Source organism: Callithrix jacchus, chromosome 8, assembly GCF_049354715.1.
Source record: "Callithrix jacchus isolate 240 chromosome 8, calJac240_pri, whole genome shotgun sequence".
Classification (NCBI taxonomy): domain Eukaryota; kingdom Metazoa; phylum Chordata; class Mammalia; order Primates; family Cebidae; genus Callithrix; species Callithrix jacchus.
In genome coordinates this window covers 124,938,255-124,948,478 of record NC_133509.1, presented here as the reverse complement: position 1 = coordinate 124,948,478, position 10,224 = coordinate 124,938,255, and the positions used below count along the sequence as shown (strand labels likewise).

At 43.4% G+C, this 10,224-nt stretch overlaps 1 protein-coding gene across 2 annotated transcripts in view; it reads right to left on the bottom strand.

Annotated features, from left to right (window-relative positions):
- Window positions 1-1,010: 1,010 nt before the first annotated feature.
- Window positions 1,011-10,224, bottom strand: part of TDP1 (tyrosyl-DNA phosphodiesterase 1) — a 99,110-nt gene continuing 89,896 nt past the window's right edge. For both annotated transcript variants that reach the window (XM_078335602.1, XM_078335594.1), the window contains exon 17: window positions 1,011-3,681. The gene's annotated coding sequence lies outside the window, so the exon portion shown is untranslated. The remainder of the gene's footprint in view (window positions 3,682-10,224) is intronic.

Sequence of the window (10,224 nt, the reverse complement as noted above, 5' to 3'; positions counted from 1 at the left end):
AGGCACCGCGGAACCGCTGCACCAGCCATGAAAGTCGCACTGGCGACCCATGTGGTTCCTCCACTGGGGATCTTCTGCTCCGTGAACGACCAGAATTTGTCTGAAAGTTGGCGTCGTCTAGTTCTCCGCGCCTTCACTGAGAGCTGCAGTCCCAAGATGTTAGCGATCGGCCATCTTGGATCGGTCCCAAGAATTATTATTTTAAAGCAGGCAGTTAACTGGTTGAACTCAGTGACAAAACTGTCTTCTCTAAAGTGGGATTTAGTTCAGCCCTTTTAGCCTTAGCTCGGCATGCATAGTCCAGTGGTTGGCTAGATATTTGAGTTTATATACAGAATTTAGGAGTCCCCTCTCTGGCCTGCTTTTCTGTTTTTTCCCCCAAGAGGCTGTGGTGCTCTGAACTCTCTACTCTGGTTCTTTAAGCCAGTGAGACTGCAGATTGTACACTGGAGGCTCACCTGTCCTGCATGGTGCATGGACACATGACCTCAGGCTAACAGTGGTCCAACACAGGAAACTCACACAGTCCTGTGCCCTTCCTCCAGTTACTGACTCCTCTCCAGTATCTGCCTACTTTTGGTCTATTTCAGTATCTTTAGGAAGTCCGTTTTTAAAGAAGTTTTTTCCCCAGAGCTTATAGTTTCTATTTGCTAAAGAAATGGTCCAAAAGGAACTGTTTGGCTCTGCTAAAAACCTGAAGTCACCTGGCTTCCCCCCCAAATTTTATCATGACATTTTCAAAAACATCAAAGTCGGAAGAATTTTACAATGGCAACTTGTAAACTGACCACCTAGATTGGAGAATTAAATTTTTCTATACTTGCTTGATCATGTATCTATTTGTCCATTAATATAGCTTACATTTTATGCATTTCAAAGTAAACTGCAGATATCTATATACTTGCCCCTAAATACTTCAGTGTGTATATATTAACTGGAATTCAACAATTTGGTTTTTTCCTTTCTGATGTAGCATTTACGTAGAGTGAATGCACATATCAGGACTTACATTGTTTTAAAAATCAGTTTTATTGAGCTATAAGTTATATACAATGAAAATGACGGTATATAATGGTATATAACTCAAGGAGTTTTGTTAAATGTTACCAATGCCACAATTATAATAGAAACATTTCTATAAGCTCTAAAGTTCCCTCATGGAGTCAAGCCCTTCTCCCCACCCTTGCACTTACTTTAAGCCACTCAATTCTACTTTGAGCACAAGTGGATGCCACTCCCCAAAACAGAAATTGGAGCCCATTCACTGCCAGATGTGTCCTGGGGGTGGGAGGTGGGCACAAAGACACGGAAGGAAGAAATGAAAAGTGGAACCAGGGCTCAGACTGGGCTCTTCAGAAGCGTTTCCAGGTTGTCTCTAGAAAGTAGTTAAGTGGCTCATTAAAGCCACTAGATTGGCTCCCTTACACAAAGGCAGATTCTGCCAATCAAAGCACAATTAAAGATGCTCATTTCTTGAGTGTGCTATGGTATTGGAGGAGATCATGAAGCAGAGGTTTGCTCTAATCTTTAAGAGGACTGAAACCTTAGGTCACATACTTCTTTGAGCCTCAGTTTCTTCATTTATAAAATGGACTTCTTCCTGTGGGTCAAGTGGGACATGCCAAGCACATAACAGACACCCAAATATTTACTGCATGGCTGCATCTGGTAATGGTAAGGCTCTTGGCCGAGTAATTATTTTTAATCCCCAGCACGTTGTTTCTGATTATCGAAGGAAGGTGGCTCCATATCCTTTCCTTGCAAACTTAGGAGTGTCTCATGTCAAACTTAGATATTCTCATAACATCTAAAAACACTTGTCTGACCCCTCCCACCACCCTGGTGACCCTCTCTCCAGCAACTCTGCCCCAAGCCATTCGGAGGTCAGCCACCACCCCATTTTCCACACCCTAGCCCGTGATGCACACTGCCCAGGCCCTTCTCCCTTGGACCTCCCCAGTAGCACAAAGCCTTAGAACTATCTGTCCTAGCAACTTTCCCTGCTTCCTCCCTACCCATTGAGATCCTCCCCTCCAATATCAGTGAGTTTATATCAGGCATCTGAATCAAAAGGCCAGTGGTTCCCAGCTGCAGATGAGTGGCTCTGCCTGAGGGGGCTTTACTGACTGCAAGGCCAACCTAAAGGCCCTTACCTCTACCTTCTCCCTCTTCACTAGCTATCAACTCACTCTTGGGGATCACATTAACATGCATTCCCTAATTCCCCCAACCCCACCCAAGCAGATGCTGCCACTTCTTTCTGGGAGACAGCAGGTATCACTAACAGTACCTGTAGGACAGGAAGTACAGTGGTCAACTCTGCGGAGTTGTTCAGGGTGTGCTTCTGGGAGGCTCGGCCTAGGGATGAAGACAGGGGCTCTATGGTCAAGATTCTTAAATTTATCCATCTTCCAGAAACAACTTCCATTTAGGAGTCTGGAAGCAATATTTGTGGAAGAATGCTAGGTTCCAAAAGGCATGGGTTTTATTTTCTATACTTAACTGTCCCAGAGGCTGCCAGTTCCAAGCACTTTTATTTACTGCTAACAAATACAAATTATTACAACTCACATTTCTGAAGTTCTTGCCGCTGGTCAAGGGCACCACTTCAATTGATCCTTGTAATAATCCCATGAGGCAGGAAGGACAGGTATTAGTCCTGTCCTTAAAATGAGAAAAGGAAGACTCAGAGGTGTTACTATGCCTCAAGGTCTCACAGCTTGGAGGAAGCAGAGCTGGGACTAGACAATTCTAATGAACCCTGACTTGTGCCTGAGTCACCTCTCAGGCTTCAGTCAAATCTCAAGCCGTTACCAGGTGAGTATCTGTCTTCATTCAGGGTAGATGAACAAGGGAATCTGGAAAGAAACACACTCATACATATGTAAATCGAAGCAAAAAATAAGTCTACTGTGTGCTACACACAGACATTTTAATTAAAAAGTGCTGGTCGGGGCTGGCAAGATGGTTGAATAGGGAAAGCTCCAGTCTGCAGCTCCCAGCAAGATCAATGCAGAAGGTGGGTGATTTCTGCATTTCCAACTGAAGTGCCCACCTCATCTCACTGGGAATGGTTAGACAGTGGGTGCCGCCCACAGAGGGTGAGCCAAGCAGGGCGAGGCATTGCCATGTCAAGGATCCTGCTGTGAGGAACAGTGTACTCCGGCCCAGATACGCTTTTCCCACGGTCTTTGCAACCTGCAGACTCAGAGATTCTCTTGGGTGCCATACCATGAGGGCTCTGGGTTTCAAGCACAAAACTAGGTGGCTGTTTGAGCAGACACTGAGCCAGCTGGAGTTTTTTTGTTTTTGTTTTTTTCATATTCCAGTGGCGCCTGGAACACCAGCAAGACAGAACCGTTCACTCTCCTGGAAAGGGGGCTTAGGCCAAGGAGCCAAGAGGTCTAGCTCAGTGGATCCCACCCTCATGGAGCCTAGCAAGCTAAGATCGACTGGCTTGAACTTCTCACTGCCAGCACAGTAGTCTGAAGTTGACTTGGGACTTGAGCTTGGTGGGGGGGATGGGCGTTCACCATCACTGAGGCTTGAGTAGGCGGTTTTCCTCTCATACTGTAAACACAGCCACCTGGAAGCTGGGACTGGATGGAGCCCACCACAGCTCGACAAAGCCGCTGTAGCCAGACTGCCTTTCTATATTCCTCCTCCCTGGGCAGGGCATCTCTGAAAAAAAGGGCAGCAACCTGAGTCAGGGACTTATAGATACATTCCCATCTCCTTTGGACAGAGCACCTGGGGGAAGGGGCGGCTGTGGGTGCAGCTTCAGCAGACTTAAATGTTTTCACCTGCTGACTCCGGAGAGCAGTGGATCTCCCACACAGCACTTGAACTCTGCTAAGGGACAGACTGCCTCCTCAAGGGGGTCCCTGACCCCCATGCCTCCTGACTGGAAGGCACCTCCCAGCAGAGGTCGACAGACACCTTGTACAGGAGAGCTCCAGCTGGCATATGGCAGGTGCCCCTCTGAGATGAAGCTTCCAGAGGAAGAAGCAGGCAGCAATCTTTGCTGTTCTGCAGCCTCCACTGGTGATACCCAGGCAAACAGGGTCTGGAGTGGACCTCCAGCAAATTCCAGTAGACCTGCAGCAAAGAGGCCTGTTAGAAGGAAAACTAACAAACTGAAAATAGCATCAACATCAACAAAAAGGACGTCCACACAGAAACTCCATCCAAAGGTCACCAACATCAAAGACCAAAGGTAGACAAATCCACAAAGACGAGGAAAAACCAGCGCAAAAAGGTTGACAACCCCAAAAAACAGAACCCCTCTTCTCCAAAGGATCACAACTCACCAGCAAGGGAACAAAACTATATGGAGAATGAGTCTGATGAATTGACAGAAGTAGGCTTTTGTAATAACAAACTCCTCCGAGCTAAAGGATCATGTGCTAACTCAATGCAAGGAAGTTAAGAGCCTTGAAGAAAGGTTAGAGGAATTGCTAACTAGAATAACCAGTTTAGAGAAGAACATAAATGACCTGATGGAGGTGAAAAACACAGCACAAGACCTTCATGAAGCATACAAAGCATCAATAGCAGAACTGATCAAGCAGAAGAAATGGAATCAGAGATTGAAGATCAACTTAATGAAATAAAACATGAAGACAAGATTAGACAAAAAAAGAATAAAAAGGAATGAACAAAGCCTCCAAGAAATATGGGAGTGTGTGAAAAGACCAAACCTACATTTCATTGGTGTACCTGAAAGTGACAGGGAGAATGGAACCAAATTGGAAAACGTTCTTCAGGATGTTACACAGGAGAACTTCCCCAACCTAGCAAGACAGGCCAACATTCAAATTCAGAAAATACCGAAAACACCACAAATATATTCCTTGAGAAGAGCAACCTCAAGAGACATAATTGTCAGATTCTCCAAGGTTGAAATGAAGGAAAAAATATTAAGGGCAGCTAGAGAGAAAGGTTGGGTTACCCACAAAGGGAAGCCCATCAGACTCAAGTCGGATCTCTCTGCAGAAACCCTATAAGCCAGAAGACAGTGGGGGCCAATATTCAACATTCTTAAAGAATTTTTAACCCGAATTTCATATCCAGCCAGACTAAGCTTCATAAGCGAAGGAGAAATAAAATCCTTTACAGACAAGCAAATGCCAAGAGATTTTGTTACAACCAGGCCTGCCTTACAAGAGCTTCTGAAGGAAGCACTAAATGTGGAAAGGAAAAACCAGGACCAGACACTGCAAAAACATACCAAATTGTAAAGATCATGGATACTATGAAGAGATTATATCAACTAGTGCACAAAATAACCAGCTAGCATCATAATAACAGGATCAAATTCACACAAAAATATTAACCTTAAATGTAAACAGGCTAAATGCCCCATTTAAAAGACACAGACTGGCAAATGGGATAAAGAGTTAAGACCCATCAGTGTGCTGCATTCAGGAAACCCATCTCACATGCAAAGATACACACAGGCTCAAAATAAAGGGAGGGAGGAATATTTACCAAGCAAATAGAAAAAAAAAAAAAAAGCAGGGGTTGCAATCCTAGTCTCTGATAAAACAGACTTTAAACCAACAAAGATCAAAAAAGACAAAGAGGAGTATTACATAATGATAAAGGGATCAATGCAACAAGAGCAACTATCCTAAATATATATGCATCCAATACAGGAGCACCCAGATTCATGAAGGAAGTTCTCAGAGACCTACAAAGAGACTTAGACTGCCACACAATAACAGTGGGAAACTTTAACACCCCACTCTCAATATTAAACAGATTGACTAGACAGAAAACTAACAAGGATATTCAGGACTTGAACTCAGCTGTGGACCAAGTAGACCTAATAGACATCGACAGAACTCTCTACCCCAAATCAACAGAATATACATTCTTTTCAGCACCATATCACACTTATCCTAAAATTGACCACATAATTGGAAGTAAAACACTCCTCAGCAAATGCAAAATAACAGAAATAACAGTCTCTTAGACCACAATACAATTAAATTAAAACTCAGGATTAAGAAACTCACTCAAAACTGCACACCTATGTGGACACTGAACAACCTGCTCCTGAATGACTACTGGGTAAATAACAAAATTAAGGCAGAAATAAATAAGTTATTTGAAACCAATGAGAACAAAGACACAATGTGCCAGAATTTCTGGGACACAGCTAAAGCAGTGTTTAGAGGGAAATTTATAGCACTAAATGCCCACAGGAAAAAGCAGAAAAAATCTAAAATTGACACCCTAACATCACAATTAAAAGAACTAGAGAAGTCAAGAGCAAACAAATTCAAAAGCTGGCAGAAGAAATAACTATGATCGAAGCAGAACTGAAGGAGACAAACACGAAAAACCCTTAAAAAAACAATGAATCCAGGAGCTTTTTGAAAATGATAGATTGCTAGCCAGACTACTAAACCAGAAAAGAGAGAATCAAATAGATAAAATAAAAAAGGACAAAGGAGAGATCACCACTGATCCCACAGAAATACAAACTACCATTAGAGAATACTATAAACACCTCTATGCAAGTAAACTAGAAAATCTAGAAGAAATTATTGGTCTATTCAGAGATTTGACTTCTTCCTGTTTAGCCTTGGGAGGGTGTATGTGTCCAGGAATGTATCCATTTCTTCTAGGGTTAAGGTCTCTTTCATTGTACAAATCTAATTAACCTGGTTTCTTGTAACTATAAAAGAAACCTAATGTGTTACTTCATAAGAATATTGATAAAATATTGAGTAGCAAATATTTGAGGCTTTTAAATTTTAGTAATGTCAATTATATGATGAAAGCAAAATCAGCATTCAGTTGTCATGTTAATTTCTAAAGAACCTATGAGCCAACAGCCATCCAGGGCATACAGAGTGGCATCATCTATGTCCTCAGGTCCAGAAAGGGATAGCATTGGCTTAGCTAGGACAGACTTAGCACCTCAGATGCGGCACAGATCTCGTTCACTAACCAGCTGTGTAACCCTGAACCTTATTTTTCCCTCTGTATCATAAAACAAAGACAGCATCACCTGCCCCATGGTATGAAGATGTATATATAATTACCTATCATCAAAAATTACGATTTGAGTTACCCATAATAAATGCTCCATGGATATAATTTCCCCTTTGCCTTTCCCTTCTAAGCTTCTCTTTATTTGTGTGCATTGGAAAAGGAGACAAGTCCAGATGCCTTCCAGTTCTTAATAAATGCAATGGACACCAGGTGTGGTGGCTTATGCCTGTAATCTCAGCTACTAGGGAGGCTGAGGCAGAAGGATTGCTTGAGGCTATAATGAGTTATGATCATGCCACAGCACTCCAACCTGGGTGACAGAGCAAGACTCCCATCTCTTAAAAATAAATGCAAGGGGCTCTTTGAAAATCTTGCTACAAAGCGAACAGGAGACTCTGAAACATATGCCTTAGATACATGAACCATAAAGCAGGTCAGACTGTAGAGCTTCTTACAGGCCTACCGTGAATAACATAATTTATACACATCAATGAATTCTGCTTTAAAACAGACTTGATTGGAACTCTTGTGAAATATGGGACAGTAGTTGCAACAAGACTAGCATGCTTTGCCCTGTGTCTGCACGTCACCCGCCACTTGCTACTATGGGCTGCTTCTTGCCCCCACCATCTCCAGTATCTCCCATGCTGCCTTCTCTTCTGACATGGGACTCATTGTGCTTTAGGCCTAGTGAGTCAACAAAAATGGTAGGTTTCAGAAGATTTAACAGATCATACTTAACAGTGCAAAGTGTTCAGCCCTCGATGCTCTTACCTGAAAGGAACCCACTCCACTTGCAGGTCTGGCTTTAGTAATTTAGTGGCTCAGTCCTGCATACTGATGTGACATTTAGTGGATGACTACATGCTGCTAGTTGGCTCTGTCACATCAACCATGATTTGCTATTACAGTGGATGAAACTGTACCCAATCTCGTATTTATAGTTACATATCATGTATGCCAAGTGTATTAGTCCATTTTCATACTGCTATTAAGAAATACCCAAGACTGGGTAATTTACAAAGAAAAAGAATTCCACGTGTCTGGTGAGGCCTCACAATCATGGTGGATGGCGAAGAAGCAAAAGCACGCCTTACATGGCAGCAGGCAAGAGAGAATGTGCAGGGGAACTGCCCTTGTATAAAACCATTAGTTGTCTTGAGACTTACTATTATGAGAACAGCATGGGAAAAACCCACCCCTATGATTCATTACCTTCCATCAGGTCCCTCCTATGACATGTAGAAATCATGGGAGCTACAATTCAAGATTAGACTTGGGTGGGCACACAGCCAAACCATATCTCAAAGCCTGCTTCTTGGCTGGAACTTGGGAACATCTACTGCCTGGATCCTCACAGCAGTACAGCATGACTCTGGAGCTAACATGCCTGGGTTCAAATTCCAGCTCTGCCACTTACCAGCTCTGCAACTTTTCAAAAATAACTGTGATTTCTCTATCTGTAAATGGGGATAATCACAGTACATCTTAGATAGGGTCATGAAAATTAAATAAACAGAAAACATAGATTTCCTGGCACAAAGCGTTCAGTGCTTGCTGGCCAATGTTAATGCTCAAGGACCAGTGGACACAGACCAGGCTCAGAGTTGATCACCAGCCTCCAGGTGGGCCTTGGGCATGTCACTGCTGACATTCCCAGGAGCATACAGCCACAGAAAACCTTTGATCTTTCATTTTTTGGATGCGTGAATCCTATTATATAAGCAGTGGCCACCTAAGATATAACTTACTAGTTGATAGAAACACAAGAAATTGTACACTTTATGGTATTCTTTTGTCCTGGATTTGCTTGGAATAGGTGGGCTATTAAACTTGGAAAGTTTGTCAAATATTTTATAAGATGATCTGACCTATGCATAATATGGAGTTAGTACCATATTCACACTGGAAGTCATGTAATACTGTCTTAGTAATTTCTATTAGGGATAACTATGTAACTCCACTAAAGAATCCAGGAAAATGAAGCTTGACTTGGTAGTGTGGTACAGGAAGGTGTGCACTTTCGAGGCAGCAGAGTCTTGATTCCACTGCTTACTGTAGACCTTAAGTTAGTTAATTCCCTTGAACCTCAGTTTCCTCATCTGTAAAATAGGTCTAATAAGGCCGGGTGTGGTGGCTCATGCTTCTAATCCCAGCACTTTGGGAGGCCAAGGCAGGTGGATGGCTTGAGCTCAAAAGTTCAGACCAGCCTGGCCAACATGGCAAAAGCCTGCCTCTACTAAAAATACAAACATTAGCCAGGAATGGTGACAGGCACCTGTAGTCCCAGCTACTTGGGAGAATCACTTCAATCTGAGGGGCGAAGGTTGCAGTGAGCCGAGATTGCGCCACTGCACTCCAGCCTGGGCAACAGAGCAGGATTCCATTTAAAAAAAAAAAAAATAGGGCTAATAATGGTACATTCTTGAGGAGGGTGATATGAGGATTAAGTGTAAAGCACTTAGGCACAGGCACTGAAACACAGGAAGAACTCAGGAAACGTTAGCTGTTACTGTCAGGTGGAAAAATGCAGCCTCCCAAATCAGGGGCATGTAGCTTCATGCCAACAGAGGGGAGGTGAGGGTTTCTTCAGTTAGGGAGAAGTAACTGTTAAACCCCAGTGGGAGAATGATGAAAGCAGTTTTCTCAAACACATTAGCAGGCATGATTTGGTCAGTCCCCTTAAAAAACAAAAGGATCAATGGGTAGAGCAGCTTGTTTTTGGTGTTCCCATGAATTCTTGATTATTCTTGGGGAGTTACTTTACTTCCCATGTGTGCTATCAGCTGTGCCAGAAAGCACAGGGTAGTGACGCTACTCACACTGGCCTGGCTCAGCCCTGCCCTCCCCTAAGTCCCTCACCTTGGCAAGGGGAACAGCACTCCTGTCAGGGGTTGGGCCTGGACACCTGCTGAGTACAAACTCCTTGACCACGGGCTTCCCCTAAAGTGACTTCAATGTTCTTTATCCAGCCCATTCTGCAGAACTTCTGTCTACATTTCCAGGTGGGCCCCCTGCCCTTCTCCAGGGCCTAGACTTGGAGTACTTACTACACCTGTAGGCCTCGGGGAGCCCATCTGGAAATGGAGACTCAGCAGGGCTGGCCGGGGCTGAGTTCAGAAAGTCAAAGCAAGCATTCAGAGACTTTCATCACAATTTGACAGTGTTGAGACAATCCAAGCACCTGACTTTGTATTCTAAAAATGTATCTGTCCACAA